This window comes from Triticum urartu, chromosome 2A, assembly GCF_056163025.1.
Source record: "Triticum urartu cultivar PI428250 chromosome 2A, HENAU_Tu73, whole genome shotgun sequence".
Classification (NCBI taxonomy): Eukaryota; Viridiplantae; Streptophyta; class Magnoliopsida; order Poales; family Poaceae; genus Triticum; species Triticum urartu.
The window spans coordinates 7004305-7027955 of record NC_141874.1 but is presented as its reverse complement, the minus strand read 5'-3'; positions in this window follow the sequence as shown (position 1 = coordinate 7027955).

Here is a 23651-nt window from a genome sequence, read left to right as displayed (position 1 = left end):
AGGGACCGGATTGCTTTTTTAAATTTGTATGCAGGCCCACCCCTAACGGTCAAACAAACGGTCAAACAATTAGAGCTCTTACGCATTGGGCCCACCTGTCATAATCGTGATCAATTGATAAGCACTTGGCGTTTTGGGTTTTTTAAAACAGCCGGCTCCTGACTTGGTAGTTATCTGAGAAAAATTTAAAAGCGGTAGTTTTTTGAAACCATAACCTGTAAAGTAGTAGCTTTATGCTATTTACTCTCAGAGCAAAGTGGTGGCTTAGGTTTTTTCTTTACCCTATACACAATATCATACCAACTCCGATCCACAATGAGGGCTTTATAACCTCATAAGCCAACGGAAAAGTGAAGAAACGAACTACAGCGAACAGTAGTGAATGATTGGTCTGAAAAGCAATAGTGACACTGGTTCGCGATGAGCCGTTGGATGGGCGATCTGCGACAGAGGTTGAAGCTCATTTGGCGAAACGGTAAGCGGAGCTGGAGACCATCGGATGCAGATCGGACATCGACAGGGTCATCAGGCTGGCGCGAACAGGCAGGTGTTGTAATCTTCAGTTTCCAGTATCAATTTCTCTAGTGAAAGACAACAACAACGTGAGTATGTCCGGGTCTGGGCAAGCGAAATACTCCTCACCCGGGGATTATTCCTCTTCATTTCTATCTGGGTTGTCTACACCCTCTCCATCTTCATCCTCTGATTGTCCGATCAGGCAAGCAAGAGGAAACAATGATCTTCACGCTCCGGGCAATCCTGTCAAGCGAAATGAAACACCGATATATATATTCTGGCTCTAGCATGCCCAGGGGGTGAGCCAGGATTTGGACATGAGAGGGACGAAGAGTCAATGATGGACACACGACGATACATAAAGTCTATATATAAAATTGATATCAAAATATAGCAATACTTATTTACCATTACAGAAGAAAACTAAGAATATCCTGTTAAGTAAAATTTACTTGTATGGCTATGAATTTCAACGAAACAAGTAGATTATATATGTTGGAGCTTCAAACAAGGCTTGCCAAACACTAAAATGAATGAATTGTCGTTACCTTCATCTTTCCTGAGACGCAATTGTTTCTTAAAGGAACATCTAAGTAGTAAATTTGTTAATTGTCTTGTATACAAGGTTACTGATTCACTGTGCTTTGTTTTCTTTTTTTGCGGGGAAGTGCTAACATCATGTTAATCTGAAAAACGATAAGCATTAACCATGCAAACTATTTGTCAATCTGAAAAAACAGATTGGCTAATGGTGAGGAAGAGTGGGTCATGGGACACGGACGGGCCCACTACAAACTCGAGGCCCCGCCGCCTCCGATGCCCTACTCCTCAGCACAAGCTGCTCAGGGCAAACACCTGCAGACCATGATCGCCCCACCACCATATTCGGGTCGCCACCCCAGCATAAAGTCAAACTGCCCCGCTGTCGGTAATTCGACCGAGCCCACAAAAACCTACCACCCAAGTGACCAATGTTTCCACCCAAGCGAAGGTCGAGCCACTGCCCTGAATCATCGAGCTGTCTATGCACATCGCTGCCTAACACGACCTTATTCACCGACCTAGCTAGATCGTCGATCGTGTCACCTGATCTTGATCGGGAATTGTGCCCAGGGTTTGGAACCAGCAAGACATTGCGGCCATAAGGAACTTCATGTGTACTGCACTCTTCTTTTCTTTCGACCTTAAGGAACTACATGTGTCATCCAGAACAAGGTTCTCACATCGATGGCTTTCTTAACCAGATCTTGCAACGATAAGTTGGCCTTCATGAAGAACACTTATTCCATAATATTTGATTTATATTCCATTTATATCCAGAACACACAAATTATTCCTACAAAAATCAGGATTTAGAAGGAAATGCAAAACATACAAGTCATCATTTTTCTTTTGCAAAAGGGGCATATTTAGGGCTGAGGATTCAGAACTACATGAAGGATCTTAATCTATATTGATTCCGGCCAATGATCCTATTACCTCAAGAGCTAGGGCTATCGCTACTTGGTTCTTGATTATACTTTGATGTAGAAAAATCTTGTCCTATATGCTAAGAATTAGTAGGACGTTTTCAAAATCTTGACAATACATTCTATAAACTCTGCATGTCATGTGCACCGAAGCTTGAAGTTGGTGAGAGCAAGATTGCAACGCGATGTGAGAGTGAGGAGTGGCACGATAACTTAACTCAATTATGACGGGAGGCAGGCTACTCCCTAGTTCTGATTGTGGAAGCTGGATTTCTAAGGTTGCTCAAGTCTGGGGTGTGAAAACTTCATTATGGTCACGACATCCACGATTTGAATGTGAGATGGCGACAATGTCCTGATTGTGATGTGCACAACTCTAGTGACCACATAATTGTAGTTCACGAGACACTGTGCGACACGAGGTGGCTGTAACGTAAGAATCCCTGATAGCTCTTATTCCTAGATGTATGCATTGCGGAGTAAGCAATATAGGAAGGAGCTGCCATGAGCAAAGATACATGTGTGCTTTGTGCTTCATGTGCTCACAGTAACAGAGGAACTACTCTAGGAAGCATCTTACAAATTCATGCCAAATTGTCAATTTTCCTCCAAATAGTCGCGAATGGAATTTTTATAGCTAACAAGAGCTAGCCAACTATTATTATTCTACCAAACAAAGTACACTCATAGTACGCTAAAAGTAGGGCCAATCAACCGACCTGACATCCAACTCATTAATGCCGCAAAGCCCTCAACCGACCTCGGTGCAGATTAGCCTCCCGGGGACGCTGCCCCATTATCCACAAAACACAACGAAGAAGAAACCACGCCCAACAAGCAAACTAACTCTCCCATGTGACGCCCCAGGAACTCAGGAAGGAAATGACGAAGGCACCATCATTGCCCACTCCGTAAGCTATCCAGAGATTAGGCTTTCAACCGAAGAGCCCCATCCCGTCTTTGAGGAAGAGGATTCCACGATGAAGCCCCAAGGATGAGAAAACAACGCCCAAAGTTGTTGCCATCACCGGCACCGACATGAGTCCGGTCAAGGCTTTCATCGGGAGCTTGTAGATCCCCACCCAGATAAAGGCCGCCAGATCTAGAGCACCAGTGGATGCATAGATTGTCGGAGCCGTTCTTCAGCGCCATGCTTCTCCGTCATTGACCACCAAGCATAATCGCGTGATGACCCTCACTGGCACCTTACGCTGCAAGAGAGAAGCACACACACTCGCCACAGCTCGGCATCTAGACGAAAATCACTGGATTTTCCATCACCTCTACGACAACAAGCAGCAGCCGCCACACTCGACCCGGGGCTTCTACCTCGGCTTTCTCCTTGCTCCACAGCAGAAACACCACCAACGTCCATATTTGTTGTGCCTGGTCCTCCTGATGAGCACCCATCATCGCCTTGCAGCTGCATCAGCACGCGACCTCGTCGACGTCCACCCACCGGTGGCAGTGCTAGCCAACGGCGTAACCGTCCCCCACCAAGCACATCTGTGGTAGCTCACGGCGGAACTGATCCCGCCTGCCACGGCCACCGCTAGGCTTTTCCAAGTGGAGTGAGCCGACGACGGCGAGTGGGAGGAGGTAATGGGTTGGCAGCGGTGCAGTCGGTTGCTAGCTTTTGCAGGAGCCGCTCCTGGGACCTCCGCTCCAAAAAAAATTGTGAAAATTTGTAATCAACATACATAGATTGCACACATCATACTGTTGGGAATAAGCCGTGACGGAGCACAATGCGACCGGCGCCAGTGCGCCAGGTTGGGTCCGTGGCGGTGCGACCTGCGTCGGTGCGCCAGGTCGAGTCCGCGAGGCTGGGTCATAGTGTGTGTATGTGTGTGTGCGTGCGTGTGTGCGCATGTGTGTGTGGCGTAGTGGCCACGGTAGGCAGGCTAGGTCGTTGGTGATCTGTTGGAGTGGCCGCGGTGTGCACGTTGGTTGCGTTGTGAGCACGCACGCATATGCAGATCATCGACGCGGTTGAGTAGGAGGGTGGGCAAGGCACTGTGCGTGAGTGAGCTTGGGATTTTAAAAGCCCGTACTGCAGCCTGCTGTGTGGGCAAGTGCTAGCCAGTTTGAGATAAAAGAAAAGGCTGTACGTGCGGCCGGAAAAAAACTACCTCCCTCCAGAGAGAGAGAGAGAGAGAGAGAGAGAGAGAGCTGCCCAACACATATGACCATCCTTATGGTTGTTGTTGTTGACCACACCCGTATATTTGGTCCATGTTTAGTAGAGGTGGTGCTAATATAGGCTTGGTTCGAGAGGCGACAGTAAAAAGAAGAAATGAAATATCTCAAGATATTTTGCCGGTTCATTATATCTAAGATGCTTATAAGGATAGGTGTGTGTGCATCCGTCCATAAAGATATATAGTATTACAAGATTCCCTAGTACCTCCTGTTCCTAGATGTATAGGATTTCGAACAAGTTACAAGAACTGATCCAGCAAGGAACCACTACGAGTGAACAGACATGTATGCTCTGGCGCTTCATGAACTCATAGGGGAACTACTCTAGAAAGCATGTTATAAATTAATGCCACATTGCCAATTTCCTCATAGCTGTGCATGGAATCCATATATGTAGCCAGAGCTAGCTAAGTAGGTATTAATCTTGTGCCAAACAAAGTACACACGTAGTAAATTCGGCTTTCAAACCAATTATAGCATATCATGATTACACCAAAGATATGTCCATCGAGCAAGGAGGAGCCTACATGCAAACACTTTGTACAAACTATAGATTTTAACTGTCACTTACGTTTGTATATATGTACAAAATATATGTTCCATCTTTATTCTGTTAACAAAAGAATATGTGGGCTATCAAATCTACTATAAAATCACGAAATGCAACAACAAGGCTCCTTCAAGATTCTTCCAGTGGACATGAACTTTTTACAGTAAGGTCTTTCGACTCAACTTTACAGAAAGCTAAAATGTCTTGTTTTGTGGTTACCATTGACTTGCAATATTCTTCCAAATAAAACTAGAAAAATATTTTTTACCAAAATCAAAGCATAAAGAGTAGATTTCTTGTCAGCCTCATGTTACTGAATGTTACTCAATATTCTTCCAAAATCAAAGCATAAAGAGTAGATCTCTTGTCAGCCTCATGTTAGTCAATGTTACTCAAAGCATAAAGAGTAGATTTCTTGTCAGCCTCAAGTTACTCAATGTTACCAAAATCAAAACATGGTTGAAATTTTGTCCGGCATACGTTTGAGTTAGGTTAAAAATTAATACCATAAAGAGTAGATTTATTGTCAGCCTCATGTTACTCAATGCCCGTCATAACATGAGGCATACCACCTATCCAATGAACAACATATAGCAAGAGGAGTTGTGTTATACATTCACCTCGAATGTGTTCCAAGGCTGATTGAGTTACGATGGAGTGGTACCCAAATAATGTGTTCGGTGTAGATGTAAGGTTCACGGTTGTACATCATGTCTCGGCATCAATTTTCCGTAGTTGTTTATCCTTGGTAAATCCTCGTGCACCTCCTATTCCAAATGTTGTATGGATTGGAAGCAAGTTTGGAGGATGCATTTTTCCTGAGCTGATCAAGAAGTCTTGGAGAGAAATTATTCGTCGAATTGAAGATGAAGTGCAGCGTAGAATTGGTCTCAATTAGTCATCGGAGCATTAGGGAGACACAAGAAGCGGCATATTGATTGTGCACTGAAGAAGCTCCGATCCTATTAAGCGGAACTGATCAGTGCCAAAGGTTCAGCTAAGTACATGAACATAGTGTAAGCTCTCTGATACTTAAGTGCTGCTTATTCGCGGTCGTGGGGTCAATCGGTTGCTTCCACTTGTTGATATCACGATAGTCTTCACATTCTAAATCCTACGTCTATGGGTAGATATGAAGGAATTTGCGTAAACTTCCTAATTAACTCTTTATCCCAGCCACTGCCCTCCCGCCGCCTATGAATTTAATGGGTGTGGGCCCCTTCCTTCCCGTATGTCCAATCAGAAGTCCCCATGTTGCTTATTATGTTCATACTGTAATTATCATTACGTGGGTGTAGCAATACTCCTCTAAATTTTGCACGTATGAAACTAGGTTTAAACCTAGGGGATGGAAAATACTCCCTTTGGTCCAAAATGTAAGATGCTTTTTAACACTATCATAGTGTAATAAAATGTCTTACATTTTGCGATGGACGGAGTAGAAACCAGATGCAACTGGGAGGGGCTGCAATAGAATCTGAGCCTAAGATGAAATAATAGAAAAACAAATCAGAGCCATCAGATGGAACACATGGTTGGTCCAGAATGAGGTGGGGGTTTGTAGATGTACATTTTCTGAAACCCCCCTACTAGTAGCTACATATAGAACATGTCTTTCGCAGTAACCACCTCATGTCTGCCAAATATCAATCATTCTGTCCTTCAGCTGATATTTTGTAACTCGCTGGGGATTATATCATTCAGCCGTCAAGCTTCCAAAACAGCACCAAAAGGCATGATAAAGATATAGGCAACAACAATATGACCCTTCAGGAAATATGACGGAATGATGATTAGCAAGATTGAATTAACCATATTTTCATACAATTTTTGTTAACTGAGATACATTAAATGTGCAAAATACATTGGCCGGTATTAAATAGAGTAGTAAGCAGTAGCACAAGCTCTGTTTACAACAAATTCTGTCCACTCAGCAATATATCATGAGACGTAAGAATGGAGTGTTGCTAAGCTTATGCAGAGCAGCAACTACTGTTCTCCTGCTGTATGGGCTGCCCTTTCATGTGAACATGGAAGATTGATTTCCTCTCCATAGCAGGTTGTCTCGTCATCGTGCAGGCATGTCAAAACTTCAGTAGAGGTAGATCCTTCACTCCAACAGAAGGGGAGACTACTAGTCGGTAACATGCGAAGCATGCACATCAGATTTTTTTAAGGTGGCGGAAGTATTCATAAGAGGCGAGGAGATAACTGTATGATCTGCATTTAACCCTCAGGAAAAGCTAACGTGAATACCTAAATAAACGGTTTATAACTATTATGAATGTTTGAAGGATCAATTTAATGAAAGGTTCCATGTGAAGTATTTGAGAAATTGTTCACCATTGCTCTTGCTTGCAGTTTTTCTTCCAAAAAGGCAAGAAATGGTTGCTCTCCTGAACTCTCTTGATGATGCACACAGCCCAATAAAACCATTAGAATTGGATAATCATATTTTAAAAACCAGTACGAAAATGTATTGAAGGAATTCCCACAGAACTTTTCTTTTCACAAGCATACAACTCATTCAATGATCTAACATTTTAGAGAAACCAGGAAGAGAAACGGCCTCTAACACTGAAATTCCTGGTTACCTTTTCTTGATTTCTGATGACACGGTTAAGAAAGTCGTCACCACATTGATGGATTCATTTGCAGTTGTTCAAGAAAATTCATTCCTAATATTCTGCAAATGCTTGAAATTAATGATAGATATTTTAGTCACCTGATTATATACTTGCAGTAATTTTCCTGAATAGCCAAGATCAGAGTCACATTTAGGAAGTGGAGTATCAAGAACAAAGAAGCATGCCGATCTATCAAGAATGAAGCAGGTTCAGAGTAGGTTTTTTGTGGCAATTAGAGATAAAATGGTTTATCAGTTCAAATATACCGTGTAAGCTCGAACTAAAATGACGGTTAGATGTTAGCCAATACAATAGAAATTAGTTATCTTCTAAATGTTGATAACGACGAGCCGTGAAGATTATAAGTTCAGTGAAATTATGAAACCGATTCTGGAGTGCTATGTTAAGCCGTGAAGATGATAAGTTCAATGTTGATAACGACAAACCGGTTCTGGAGTGCTATATTACTACATGTGATTACAACAGAGCCAAAGTTAATGTTGTCAAGTGTCAAAAGTATATGATTAACAGGTATCACATGTCACAAAAATATGATAAACAGCAATACGTGTGTCCATGAGGGCTTACAATGGATCCATGTGCTCCCAGGTAGTAAGCAGCACTGCTTGTTGTCCTCAACTTCTCCTGACCCGCGTGTCCCACCGAGCAACGGAACAAATCATCACTATAATAACCGGATGACTGCATGACAAAACTAGATTTTGTAACGCAATGCTGACCTAACACATCAAGTCCCAAGTCTGACCTAACCACCAACACCATAGCTTCCAATTGTTCGTAATTATGACTACTTAGCAAGCGTGTATACAGTATAGACTAAGTTTTAAAGTAACGAGAAGTACTTGGGAAATATATTGGCCCGATCCATGTTAGAAGATGTAAATTAGGCACACAGTTATAATGTTGGATAACATTTGTAGTATTATGCAATTCCTCTCCACACAGTTAAGGGCTACAATTCGTGCAAGATTACCAACGACACGCAATGATACAGAAGGATGAACAACCGTGGTGAGGACTTGCAACTTCATACAACCTAGCAGTGCCCGGTCGGGAAGAAGGCGAGGAGCCCACCACCGGCTTGACGCCGGCGAACTACTGTTGGATGTGTGCGTGAGAGAGAATGAAGGCGAGGGACACACCACCGTATTGCCGTAGGTGATTTGCCGGAGTCTTCGGTGGGGAGGCTTTGAGGAGCACACTATGGAGTGGATCTTAGTGGCCGACGAGCTCCTATCCACTCTGCCTAGAACTGGGCCGCCGACAAAAAAAAGGAATCGGGGAGATGGAACAACACCTTCACTGGGCGTACTGCCCAGCTTGACTCCGGATCTGGGCCGCCGCCGCCACCACCATCGGAGAATTTTAGGTCCTCGGCTGCCTCCTGCAGATGCGTAGGGGAATTGAGTTCGAATGAGGAGGACATCGGTCACAAATTAACCTAGTGCAGGGGACTTATTTGCAAGTTGTGCGCACATATCGCTCCACCCGGATCTGGGCCATCAATCTCCCATCCGATGGTCCAACTTCAGTTTTTCTATTTTTTCATCTCAGGGTGAGATTCTATTGTAGTCATTCCCGATGCAATTAGACAGAATACAACCACCCCTTCCTGGGTCCCACCAATATCCAGCGACTAATTGACACAACTTCCATGCAACATTTCACATTTGATTCGACAAATAATTCGTCTCCACCACTTCTTGATCACCTGGGAAACCCCGCATCATCCGAACTTACTCAGAGGGTGCTTGGATCCAAAGAACTTATTTTAGTTTGACTAAAATATTCTCTTTAAGATGCTAAAGTTCCAAGCACCCCTGACTAAAGAGGGGCTAAAACTAGTCTTGAGACTAAAAAACTTTAGTTAGGGGTACCCCTACTAAAATGTGGATTAGTCCTCTCTCTCCTCATTTAACTTCTCTCCTTTAACACAGGCGAGTTCTGGATTGGAGGGTTTGGAGGATAATAAATGCTCATTAACTTGATTTTAGTCTCTTTAGTATTTGGATCCAAGCATGGGTGAGGCTAGCAAGTTTTAGTCCCACTACTTTTAGTCATGAAACTAAAACGTATCTAAGCACCCTCTCACATGTACCAAGTTACAATCGGAGGCAAGCAAGGATTTGCTAAGGATAAGAAAATATGGACAGACGCGAATCACGCGATGCATGATGTTTTAAACATGGTCCAGACACGATCCCTACATCCACACTAAATGGCCACATGCATGCCTCCCCACCATAACTCTTCGGCAGTGGCGTAGCCAGCCCAATACACCAGGGTGGTCCATTAATAGAAATATTAACATAAATTATTTATTTTTCAAAGAAATGTTTATTTTAATACATTATATACAAGCTATGGGGAAATTCCAGGGTGGTCCATGGACCACCCTGGCCACCCCCTAGCTACGCCACTGCTCTTCGGTGTGGTCCTCTTGCTACAAACTATTTAATTTACATAGGTTTCACATCCTTTTATGACAGGCCTCGAGAAAACAGCATGCCAACAAAAGGTATAATTTTGTAATCTTAATTCGTGACTGTAGAAAGGTATAGGATGCAACTCAATTGTATTCATTGCATTTCGTTACAAATATATACAGGAGATGTCTTGCGTGACAAGCCAACTAACCCTACTATATCTCTAGAAGTTAAATCATAGAGAGATCAGTTGGAGATAAGTACAGATATGCCACGTCCCCCCCTCCCCCCGCACGCGCAGTCGAAGCGTTGGCGTCGGCAATGCAAAGACTGGAACGTAACTCTTGAAAAGCAAAGGTTGGCAACCCTTTAGTCATAATGTCGGCGAACTGTTGGGTAGTCAGTACATGAAGAACTCAGAGCTGACCCAATTGAACCTTCTCGCGCACGGAATGAACATCCAGTTTAATGTGTTTGGTGTGCTTGTGTTGCACCGGATTGGCCGCGAGATAGGTAGCCGAAACATTGTCACAAAAAACCATCGTAGCCTTCGGGAGCAAGACCCGAAGTTCGCCAAGAAGATGACGGAGCCAACAAGTCTCGGCGACGACATTGGCCACAACACGGTACTCAGCCTCAGCACTCGAGCGGGAGACGGTGGGCTGCCGCTTAGAGGACCATGAGACAAAGGAGTCACTGAAGAACACACAATAACCAGACATGGAATGTCGTGTATCAGGACAACCAGCCCAATCCGCATCTGTGGAGGCAAGAAGCTCAGTAGAGGCAGAGGCGCGGATGCGAAGACCGTAAGTAGGAGTTCCGCAAATGTAGAGAAGGATGCGCTTAACCAGAGAGCAATGAGCGTCACTAGGGGAGTGCATATGCAAACAGATCTGCTGGACAACAAACTGAATATCTGGCCGAGTGAGCGTGAGATACTGAAGAGCAGGATCGGTGGCAGGCTGGCCGGCAGTACCTGAAACCTTCAGCTTGACCTCAGCAGGTGTGGCGACTGGCTTGCAGTCAGTCATCCCAGCACGATCCAAGAGGTCAAGAGAATATTGTCCCGGATGAAGGAAGAAACTAGAGGCATCGCGACGCACATTAATGCCAAGGAAGAAGTGCAAGGAGCCCTTGTCCTTCAACCAAAACTCAGAGCCAAGACGTGCAATGATGTCACGTCGAAAGTCCTCTAGAGATGTCGTAATGATGATGTCATCAACATATATAAGAAGCATGGCTGTAAGATCACCTCGATGAAGAACGAAGAGTGATGTGTCAGAAGTGGTGCTGTGAATTCCGAGAGCAGTGAGGAACGCGTGATGCGCTGGTACCCGCGAGGGGCCTGTTTGAGACCGTAGAGTGATCTCGATAACAGACAGACGTCATTTGGGCGTTGCGGGTCAACGAAACCAAATGGCTGCTGACAGAGTACACGCTCCGGAAGTTGGCCATACAGGAAGGCATTGTTGATATCGAGCTGATGAACTGGCCAATGGCGAGATGCAGCAAGCTGAAGAACAACCCAGATGGTGGCAGGTTTGATGACGAGGGAGAAAGTCTTCGAGAAGTCCACTCCAGGACGTTGAGAGAATCCACGAACAACCCAACAAGCCTTATACATGTCCAGAGAGCCATCGGGGAGAAGCTTGTGACAAAAAAACCATTTGCCAGAGATAACTTTGGCGCCAGGTGGACGAGGCACGAGGGTCTAGGTCCAGTTGGCGACGAGGGCGTCATACTCAGCACACATAGTAGCAGTCCAATGCAGATCACTCAATGTCGAATGCACCGAGCGTGAGATTAGAGAGATGATGGTGGTGCTGAGGTTAGGTTCGGTTGACGGATTCCATCCTTGGCACGTGTCGTCATGGAGTGGTGAGGCGGCGGAGGAGCCGATCGAGGACCACGCCGACGAGGAGTGATACGTCTCCAACGTATCTATAATTTTTTATTGCTCCATGCTATATTATCTACTATTTTGGACCATATTGGGTTTTATTTTCCACTTTTATATTACTTTTGGGACTAACCTATTAACCGGAGGCCCAGCCCAGAATTGTTGTTTTTTGCCTCTTTCAGTGTTTCGAAGAAACGGAATATCAAACGGAGTCCAAACGGAATGAAACCTTCGGGAACGTGATTTTCTCACCGAATATGATCCAAGAGACTTGGACCCCATGTCAAGAAAGAAGGGAGGCGGCCACGAGGGTGGAGGGCGCGACCCCCCCTAGGGCGCGCCCCTTGCCTCGTGGGCCCACCTTTGCTCCATCGACGTACTCCTTCCTCCTATATATACCTACGTACCCCCAAACGATCAGATATGGAGCCAAAAACCTAATTCCACCACCGCAACCTTCTGTACCCACGTGATCCCATCTTGGGCCTGTTCCGGAGCTCCGCCGGAAGGGGAATCCACCATGGAGGGCTTCGACATCATCACCATAGCCCCTCCGATGAAGTGTGAGTAGTTTACCTCAGACCTTCGGGTCCATAGTTAGTAGCTAGATGGCTTCTTCTCTCTTTTTGGATCTCAATACAATGTTCTCCCCCTCTCTCGTGGAGATCTATTCGATGTAATCTTCTTTTTGCAGTGTGTTTGTTGAGACCGATGAATTGTGGGTTTATGATCAAGTCTATCTATGAACAATATTTGAATCTTCTCTGAATTCTTTTATGTATGATTGGTTATCTTTGCAAGTCTCTTCGAATTATCAGTTTGGTTTTGCCTACTAGATTGGTTTTTCTTGCAATGGGAGAAGTGCTTAGCTTTGGGTTCAATCTTGTGGTGTCCTTTCCCATTGAAAGTGGGGGCAGCAAGGCATGTATTGTATTGTTGCCATCGAGGATAACAAGATGGGGTTTTTATCACATTGCATGAATTTATCCCTCTACATCATGTCATCTTGCTTAAGGCATTACTCTGTTTTCTTGAACTTAATACTCTAGATGCATGCTGAATAGCGGTCGATGAGTGGAGTAATAGTAGTAGATGCAGGCAGGAGTCGGTCTACTTGTCTCGGACGTGATGCCTATATACATGATCATACCTAGATATTCTCATAACTATGCTCAATTCTGTCAATTGATCAACAGTAATTCATTCACCCACCGTAGAATACTTAGGGCCAGTTCTTTTGAGGTGCAGCTTATCCATAAGTTGCGATGGGAATAAGCCTCAAAGAAGCTGCCATAGAAATAAGCCCATGAGAATAAGCCATCCAGTTCTTTTTAGCTTCCGTCGTTTGGCTTATTTTCTCATACTTCCAGTGAATAGTCTGTAATACCCGTGGGCACATGAGGAATTTGCATCAATTTCTGAATCATATCATCCAAATCACTAACAGATCTGCAGGTGGCTCAGTAATCACTAACAGACCATGATTACTAGAAAGAGAAAGAAATGGCTCATCCAAATTGAAGCATGTCACAACAGATTGGGAGGATGGGAGGAAGGAGAGGGTGGGAGTGGAGGTTTGAGAAGGAACCGGTGGGGGGATAAGATGGAGGTCGCCCTGGGTCCATAGGTGGAGCTGGATGCGGCTGCCGGAGTGGGGCATGACCGGAGCAACTTGAAAGGCTGGAGGCAGATGGGGAAGGTGTGTTGCCCAGTGAGGCATGAGAGGAAGGTGCAGCGGCGGAGGGTGGCCTACCCGCCGTCCATCTTCGCGGCGCCGAAGGGACGGGCTAGATCGATGGAGACTGGCGGTGCCGCGGCGGCGGCGGCTAGCCTAGGAGGAACCCTAGCTTCTCTGTCGCTGGCTGCGCCTCTCCTGGTGAGACGAGCGAGCGAGAGCACGAGCGAATCGTTTTTCTCGGGGGATCGAGGGAAACTGGCCAGGGGCTTGGCGGTAGCATTTCTTCTATAAAATGTGCAAACAACAATGGCAACAAGATATACCCTTTCATCTTAAGTGGGCTTCTGCGGGAAGGAGCTCCACCCCCGGCTTATTTTCATTGTGAAGGAGGACGCTGTGAAAATAAGTTAAGCCCAAGACCCCCAAACGAGTTCTTTTGGGCTTCTGGCTTATTTTCACAATAAGCTGCCAGAAGCTACAAAAGAACTAGCCCTTATGCTCTTGAGAGAAGCCACTAGTGAAATCTATGGTCCCCGGGTCTATCTTTATCATATTAATCTCCCAACACTTTATTATTGCTTTGCTTTTTTACTTTACCTTTTATTTTACTTTGCATCTCTATACCAAAAATTCCAAAAAATATTATCTATCATCTCTATCAGATCTCACTCTCGTAAGTGACCGTGAAGAGATTGACAACCCCTAATCGCGTTGGTTGCGTGGAGCCATTTGTTTTGTGTAGGTACGAGGGACTGGCGCGTAGCCTCCTACTGGATTGATACCTTGGTTCTCAAAAACTGAGGGAAATACTTACTCTACTCTGCTGCATCACCCTTTCCTCTTCAAGGAAATCCAACGCAGTGCTCAAGAGGTAGTAGGAAGATTTCTGGCGCCGTTGCCGGTGAGGTCTTCGCAAAAGTCAACATACCAAGTGAAGGAAATATGCCCTAGAGGCAATAATAAAGTTATTATTTATTTCCTTATATCATGATAAATGTTTATTATTCATGCTAGAATTGTATTAACCGGAAACATAATACATGTGTGAATACATAGACAAACAGAGTGTCACTAGTATGCCTCTACTTGACTAGCTCGTTAATCGAAGATGGTTATATTTCCTAACCATGAACAAAAGAGTTGTTATTTGATTAATGGGATCACATCATTAGAAGAATGATGTGATTGACATGACCCATTCCATTAGCTTAGCACCCGATCGTTTAGTATGTTGCTATTGCTTTCTTCATGACTTATACATGTTCCTATGACTATGAGATTATGCAACTCCCGTTTACCGGAGGAACACTTTGTGTGCTACCAAACGTCACAACGTAACTGGGTGATTATAAAGGAGCTCTACAGGTGTCTCCAAAGGTACATGTTGGGTTGGCGTATTTTGAGATTAGGATTTGTCACTCCGATTGTCGGAGAGGTATCTCTGGGCCCTCTCGATAATGCACATCACATAAGCCTTGCAAGCATTGCAACTAATGAGTTAGTTGCAAGATGATGTATTACGAAATGAGTAAAGAGACTTGCCGGTAACGAGATTGAACTAGGTATTGAGATACCGATGATCGAATCTCGGGCAAGTAACATACCGATGACAAAGGGAACAACGTATGCTGTTATGCGGTCTGACCGATATAGATCTTCGTAGAATATGTGGGAGCCAATATGAGCATCCAGGTTCCGCTGTTGGTTATTGACCGGAGACGTGTCTCGGTCATGTCTACATTGTTCTCGAACCCGTAGGGTCCGCACGCTTAAGGTTTTGATGACAGTTATATTATGAGTTTATGCATTTTGATGTACCGAAGTTTGTTCGGAGTCCCGGATGTGATCACGGACATGACGAGGAGTCTCGAAATGGACGAGACATAAAGATTGATATATTGGAAGCCTATATTTGGATATCGGAAGTGTTCCGGGTGAAATCGGGATTTTACCGGAGTACCGGGAGGTTACCGGAACCCCCCGGGAGGTATATGGGCCTTAGTGGGCTTTAGTGGAAGAGAGGAGAGGTGGCCAAGGCTGGGCCACGTGCCCCTCCCCCCTAGTCCGAATAGGACAAGGAGAGGGGGGCGGCGCCCCCCTTCCTTCTCTCTCTCCTCTTTTCCCCTCCCGAATCCTATTCCAACTAGGAAAAGGGGGGAATCCTACTCCCGATGGGAGTAGGACTCCTCCTGGCGCGCCCTCCTCCTGGCCGACCGCACCTTCCCCTGCTCCTTTATATACGGGGGCAGGGGGCACCCGTAGACACACAAGTTGATCCACGTGATCATATTCTTAGCCGTGTGCGGTGCCCCCTTCCACCATAATCCTCGATAATATTGTAGCGGTGCTTAGGCGAAGCCCTGCGACGGTAGTACATCAAGATCGTCACCACACCGTCGTGCTGAAGGAACTCTTCCCCGACACTTTGCTGGATCGGAGTCCGGGGATCGTCATCGAGCTGAACGTGTGCTAGAGCTCGGAGGTGCCGTAGTTTCGGTGCTTGATCGGTCGGGCTGTGAAGACGTACGACTACATCAACCGCGTTGTGCTAACGCTTCCGCTGTCGGTCTATAAGGGTACGTAGATCACATTCTCCCCTCTCGTTGCTATGCATCACCATGATCTTGCGTGTGCGTAGGAAATTTTTTGAAATTACTACGTTCCCCAACAGTGGCATCCGAGCCTAGGTTTTATGTGTTGATGTTATATGCACGAGTAGAACACAAGTGAGTTGTGGGCGATATAAGTCATACTGCTTACCAGCATGTCATACTTTGGTTCGGCGGTATTGTTGGACGAAGCGGCCCAGACTGACATTACGCGTACGCTTACGCGAGACCGGTTCTCCCGACGTGCTTTGCACAAAGGTGGCTAGCGGGTGACAGTTTCTCCAAATTTAGTTGAACCGAGCGTGGCTACGCCCGGTCCTTGCGAAGGTTAAAACAACACCAACTTGACAAACTATCGTTGTGGTTTTGATGCGTAGGTAAGATTGGTTCTTGCTTAAGCCCGTAGCAGCCACGTAAAACTTGCAACAACAAAGTAGAGGACGTCTAACTTGTTTTTGCAGGGCATGTTGTGATGTGATATGGTCAAGACATGATGCTAAATTTTATTGTATGAGATGATCATGTTTTGTAACCAAGTTATCGGCAACTGGCAGGAGCCATATGGTTGTCGCTTTATTGTATGTAATGCAATTGCGCTGTAATGCTTTACTTTATCACTAAGTGGTAGCGATAGTCATGGAAGCATAAGATTGGCGAGACAACAACGATGCTACGATGGTGATCAAGGTGTCGCGCCGGTGACGATGGTGATCACGACGGTGCTTCGAAGATGGAGATCACAAGCACAAGATGATGATGGCCATATCATATCACTTATATTGATTGCATGTGATGTTTATCTTTTATGCATCTTATCTTGCTTTGATTGACGGTAGCATTTTAAGATGATCTCTCACTAATTATGAAGAAGTGTTCTCCCTAAGTATGCACCGTTGCGAAAGTTCTTCGTGCTTGGACACCACGTGATGATCGGGTGTGATAGGCTCTACGTTCAAATACAACGAGTGCAAAACAGTTGCACACGTAGAATACTCAGGTTATACTTGACGAGCCAAGCATATACAGATATGGCCTCGGAACACAAAGACCGAAAGGTCGAGCGTGAATCATATAGTAGATATGATCAACATAGCGATGTTCACCATTGAAAACTACTCCATCTCACGTGATGATCGGACATGGTTTAGTTGATTTGGATCACGTGATCACTTAGAGGATTAGAGGGATGTCTATCTAAGTGGGAGTTCTTAAGTAATATGATTAATTGAACTTTAATTTATCATGAACTTAGTCCTGGTAGTATTAGCATATCTATGTTGTAGATCAATAGCTCGCGTTGTTGTTTTCATATGTTTATTTTGATATGTTCCTAGAGAAAATTGTGTTGAAAGATGTTAGTAGCAATGATGCAGATTGGATCTGTGATCTGAGGTTTATCCTCATTGCTGCACAGAAGAATTATGTCCTTGATGCACCACTAGGTGACGGACCTATTGCAGGAGCAGATGCAGACGTTATGAACGTTTGGCTAGCTCAATATGATGACTACTTGATAGTTTAGTGCACCATGCTTAACGTCTTAGAATCGGGACTTCAAAGATGTTTTGAACATCATGGACCATATGAGATGTTCCAGGAGTTGAAGTTAATATTTCAAGAAAATATCCGAGTTGAGAGTTATGAAGTCTCCAACAAGTTCTATAGCTAAAAGATGGAGGAGAATCGCTCAACTAGTGAGCATGTGCTCAGATTGTCTGGGTACTACAATCGCTTGAATCAAGTGGGAGTTAATCTTCCAGATACGATAGTGATTGACAGAATTCTCTAGTCACCATCACCAAGTTAGTAGAACTTCGTGATGAACTATAATATGCAAGGGATAACGGAAACAACTCCCAAGCTCTTCGTGATGCTGAAATCAACGAAGGTAGAAATCAAGAAAAACATCAAGTGTTGATGGTTGACAAGACCACTAGTTTCAAGAAAAGGGCAAAGGGAAGAAGGGGAACTTCAAGAAGAACGACAAGCAAGTTGCTGCTCAAGTGAAAAAGCCCAAGTCTGATCCTAAGCCTGAGACTAAGTGCTTCTACTGCAAAGGGACTGGTCACTAGAAGCAGAACTACCCCAATTGATTGGCGGATAAAAAGGATGGCAAAGTGAACATAAGTATATTTGATATACATGTTATTGATGTGTACTTTACTAGTGTTTATAGCAACCCCTCAGTATTTGATACTAGTTCAGTTGCTAAGATTAGTAACTCGAAACGGGAGTTGCATAATAAACAGAGACTAGTTAGGGGTGAAGTGACGATGTGTGTTGGAAGTGGTTCCAAGATTGATATGATCATCATCGCACACTCCCTATACTTTCGGGATTAGTGTTGAACCTAAATAAGTGTTATTTGGCATTTGCGTTGAGCATGAATATGATTTGATCATGTTTATTGTAATACGGTTATTCATTTAAGTAAGAGAATAAATTGTTGTTCTGTTTACATGAATAAAACCTTATATGGTTACACACCCAATGAAAATAGTTCATTGGATCTCGATCGTAGTGATACACATATTCATAATATTGAAACCAAAAGATGCGAAGTTAATAATGATAGTGCAACTTATTTGTGGCACTGTCGTTTAGGTCATATCGGTGTAAAGCGCATGAAGAAACTCCATACTGATGGACTTTTGGAACCACTTGATTATGAATCACTTGGTACTTGCGAACCGTGCCTCATGGGCAAGATGACTAAGACGCCGTTCTTCGGTACTATGGAGAGAGTAACAGATTTGTTGGAAATCATACATACTGATGTATGTGGTCCGATGAATATTGAGGCTCGTGGCAGGTATCATTATTTTCTGATCTTCACAGAAGATTTGAGCAGATATGAGTATATCTACTTGATGAAACACAAGTCTGAAATATTTGAAAAGTTCAAAGAATTTCAGAGTGAAGTGGAGAATCATCGTAACAAAAATAAAAGTTTCTACGATATGATCACAGAAGTAAAATATTTGAGTTATGAGTTTGGCCTTCAGTTAAAACAATGTGAAATAGTTTCACTACTCACGCCACCTGGAACACCACAATGTAATGGTGTGTCCGAACGTCATAACCATACTTTATTAGATATGGTGCGATCTATGACGTCTCTTACCGATCTACCAATATCGTTTTGGGGTTATGCATTAAAGACAGTTGCATTCACGTTTAAAAGGGCACCATCTAAGTCACCATCTAAGTCCTTTGAGACGACATAATCTGAACTGTGGTTTGGCAAGAAACCAAAGTTGTCGTTTCTTAAAGTTTGAGGTTGCAATGCTTATGTGAAAATGTTTCAACCTGATAAGATCAAACCCAAATCGGAGAAGTGCGTATTCATAGGATACCCAAAAGAAATTGTTGGGTACACCTTCTATCGCAGATCCGAAGGCAAGATATTCTTGGCTGAGAATGGATCCTTTCTAGAGAAGGAGTTTATCTCGAAAGAAGTGAGTGGGAGGAAAGTAGAACTTGATGAGGTAACTGTACCTGCTCCCGTATTGGAAAGTAGTTCATCACAGAAATCTGTTCCTGTGACTACTAGACCGATTAGTGAGGAAGCTAATGATGATGATCATGTAACTTCAGATCAAGTTACTACCGAACCTCGTAGGTAAACCAGAGTAAGATCCGCACCAGAGTGGTACGGTAATCCAGTTCTGGAGGTCATGTTACTTGACCATGACGAGCCTATGAACTATGAGGAAGCGATGATGAGCCCAGATTCCGCGAAATGGCTTGAGGCCATGAAATCTGAGATGAGATCCATGTATGAGAACAAAGTATGGATTGACTTGCCCAATGATCAGCGAGCCATTGAGATTAAATGGATCTTCAAGAGGAAGACGGACGCTGATAGTAGTGTTACTATCTACAAAGCTAGAATTGTCGCAAAAAGGTTTTCGACAAGTTCAAGGTGTTGACTATGATGAGAGTTTCTCACTCGTATCTATGCTTAAGTCTGTCCGAATCATGTTAGCAATTGCCGCATTTTATGAAATCCGGCAAATGGATAAACAAAACTGCATTCCTTAATGGATTTATTAAAGAAGAGTTGTATATGATGCAACAAGAAGGTTTTGTCAATCCTAAACGTGTTAACAAAATATACAAGCTCCAGCGATCCATCTGTGGACTGGTGCAAGCATCTCGGGGTAGGAATATGCGCTTTGATGAGATGATCAAAGTATATAGTTTTATACAGACTTGTGGTGAAGCCTGTATTTACAAGAAAGTGAGTGGGAGCACTACAGCATTTCTGACAAGTATATGTGAATGACATATTATTGATCGGAAATAATGTAGAATTATTCTGCAAAGCATAAAGGAGTGTTTGAAAGAATTTTTTCAAAGAAAGACCTCGGCAAAGCGGCTTACATATTAAGCATCAAGATCTATAGAGATAGATCAAGACGCTTGATAAGTTTTTTCAATGAGTACATACCTTGACAACATTTTGAAGTAGTTCAAAATGGAACAGTCAAAAAGAGTTCTTGGCTGTGTTACAAGGTGTGAAATTGAGTAAGACTCAAAGCCCGACCACGGCAGAAGATAGAAAGAGAATGAAAGTCATTCCCTATGCCTCAGCCATAGGTTCTATAAAGTATGCCATGCTGTGTACCAGATCTACTGTATACCCTACACTGTGTTAAGCAAGGGAGTACAATAGTGATCTCAGAGTAGATTACTGGACAGCGGTCAAAATTATCCTTAGTGGAATAAGGAAATATTTCTCAATTATGGAGGTGACAAAAGGTTCGTCGTAAAAAGTTACGTCGATGCAAGTTTTGACACAGATCTGGATGACTCTAAGTCTCGATCTAGATACATATTGAAAGTGGGAGCAATTAGCTAGAGTAGCTCCGTGCAGAGCATTGTAGACATAGAATTCACAAAATAGTTACGGATCTGTATGTGACAGACCCGTTGACTAATATTATCTCACAAGCAAAACATGATCACACCTTAGTACTCTTTGGGTGTTAATCACATAAACGATGTGAACTAGATTATTGACTCTAGTAAACCCTTTGGGTATAGGTCACATGACGATGTGAACTATGGGTGTTAATCACATGGTGATGTGAACTATTAGTGTTGAATCACATGGTGATGTGAACTAGATTATTGACTCTAGTGCAAGTGGGAGACTGAAGGAAAGATGCCCTAGAGGCAATAATAAAGTTATTATTTATTTCCTTATATCATGATAAATGTTTATTATTCATGCTAGAATTGTATTAACCGGAAACATAATACATGTGTGAATACATAGACAAACAGAGTGTCACTAGTATGCCTCTACTTGACTAGCTCGTTAATCGAAGATGGTTATATTTCCTAACCATGAACAAAAGAGTTGTTATTTGATTAACAGGATCACATCATTAGAAAAATGATGTGATTGACATGACCCATTCCATTAGCTTAGCACCCGATCGTTTAGTATGTTGCTATTGCTTTCTTCATGACTTATACATGTTCCTATGACTATGAGATTATGCAACTCCCGTTTACCGGAGGAACACTTTGTGTGCTACCAAACGTCACAACGTAACTGGGTGATTATAAAGGAGCTCTACAGGTGTCTCCAAAGGTACATGTTGGGTTGGCGTATTTTGAGATTAGGATTTGTCACTCCGATTGTCGGAGAGGTATCTCTGGGCCCTCTCGGTAATGCACATCACATAAGCCTTGCAAGCATTGCAACTAATGAGTTAGTTGCAAGATGATGTATTACGAAACGAGTAAAGAGACTTGCCGGTAACGAGATTGAACTAGGTATTGAGATACCGACGATCGAATCTCGGGCAAGTAACATACCGATGACAAAGGGAACAACGTATGTTGTTATGCGGTCTGACCGATAAAGATCTTCGTAGAATATGTGGGAGCCAATATGAGCATCCAGGTTCTGCTATTGGTTATTGACCGGAGACGTGTCTCGGTCATGTCTACATTGTTCTCGAACCCGTAGGGTCCGCACGCTTAAGGTTTTGATGACAGTTATATTATGAGTTTATGCATTTTGATGTACCGAAGTTTGTTCGGAGTCCTGGATGTGATCATGGACATGACGAGGAGTCTCAAAATGGACGAGACATAAAGATTGATATATTGGAAGCCTATATTTGGATATCGGAAGTGTTCCGGGTGAAATCGGGATTTTACTGGAGTACCGGGAGGTTACCGGAACCCCCCGAGAGGTATATGGGCCTTAGTGGGCTTTAGTGGAAGAGAGGAGAGGTGGCCAGGGCTGGGCCACGCGCCCCTCCCCCCTAGTCCGAATAGGACAAGGAGAGGGGGGCGGCGCCCCCCCTTCCTTCTCTCTCTCCTCTTTTCCCCTCCCGAATTCTATTCCAACTAGGAAAAGGGGGGAATCCTACTCCCGGTGGGAGCAGGACTCCTCCTGGCGTGCCCTCCTCCTGGCCGTCCACACTTTCCCCTGCTCCTTTATATACGGGGGCAGGGGGCACCCCTAGACACACAAGTTGATCCACGTGATCATATTCTTAGCCGTGTGCGGTGCCCCCTTCCACCATAATCCTCAATAATATTGTAGCGGTGCTTAGGCGAAGCCCTGCGACGGTAGTACATCAAGATTGTCACCACACCGTCGTGCTGACGGAACTCTTCCCGACACTTTGCTGGATCGGAGTCCGGGGATCGTCATCGAGCTGAACGTGTGCTAGAACTCGGAGGTGCCGTAGTTTCGGTGCTTGATCGGTCGGGCCGTGAAGACGTACGACTACATCAACCGCGTTGTGCTAACGCTTCAGCTGTCGGTCTACAAGGGTACGTAGATCACACCCTCCCCTCTCGTTGCTATGCATCACCATGATCTTGCGTGTGCGTACGAATTTTTTTGAAATTACTACGTTCCCCAACACCAAGTACCCATCACAATCCCTTATCTCTCACATTACATTATTTGCCATTTGCCTCTCGTTTTCCTCTCCCCCACTTCACCCTTGCCGTTTTATTCGCCCTCTCTTTTCCGTTTGCCTTTTTCTCGCTTTCTTTTTGTTTGCTCGTGTGTTGGATAGCTTGCTTGTCTCGATGGCTCAAGATAATACCAAATTGTGTGACTTTAGCAATACCAACAATAATGATTTCCTTAGCACTCCGATTGCTCCTCTTACCAACACTGAATCTTGTGAAATCAATACTGCTTTGTTGAATCTTGTTATGAAAGATCAATTTGCCGGCCTTCCTAGTGAAGATGCCGCTACTCATCTGAATAGCTTCGTTGATTTGTGTGATATGCAAAAGAAGAAAGATGTTGATAATGATATTTTTAAATTGAAGCTATTTCCTTTTTCGCTTAGAGATCGTGCTAAATCTTGGTTTTCGTCTTTGCCTAAAAATAGTATTGATTCTTGGAACAAGTGCAAAGATGCTTTTATCTCTAAGTATTTTCCTCCCGCTAAGATCATCTCTCTTAGAAACGATATTATGAATTTTAAGCAACTTGATCATGAACATGTTGCACAAGCTTGGGAGATAATGAAATTAATGATACGTAATTGCCCAACTCATGGTTTGAACTTGTGGATGATTATACAAAAATTCTATGCCGGATTGAATTTTGTTTCTAGAAATCTTTTAGATTCTGCCACGGGAGGCACTTTTATGGAAATC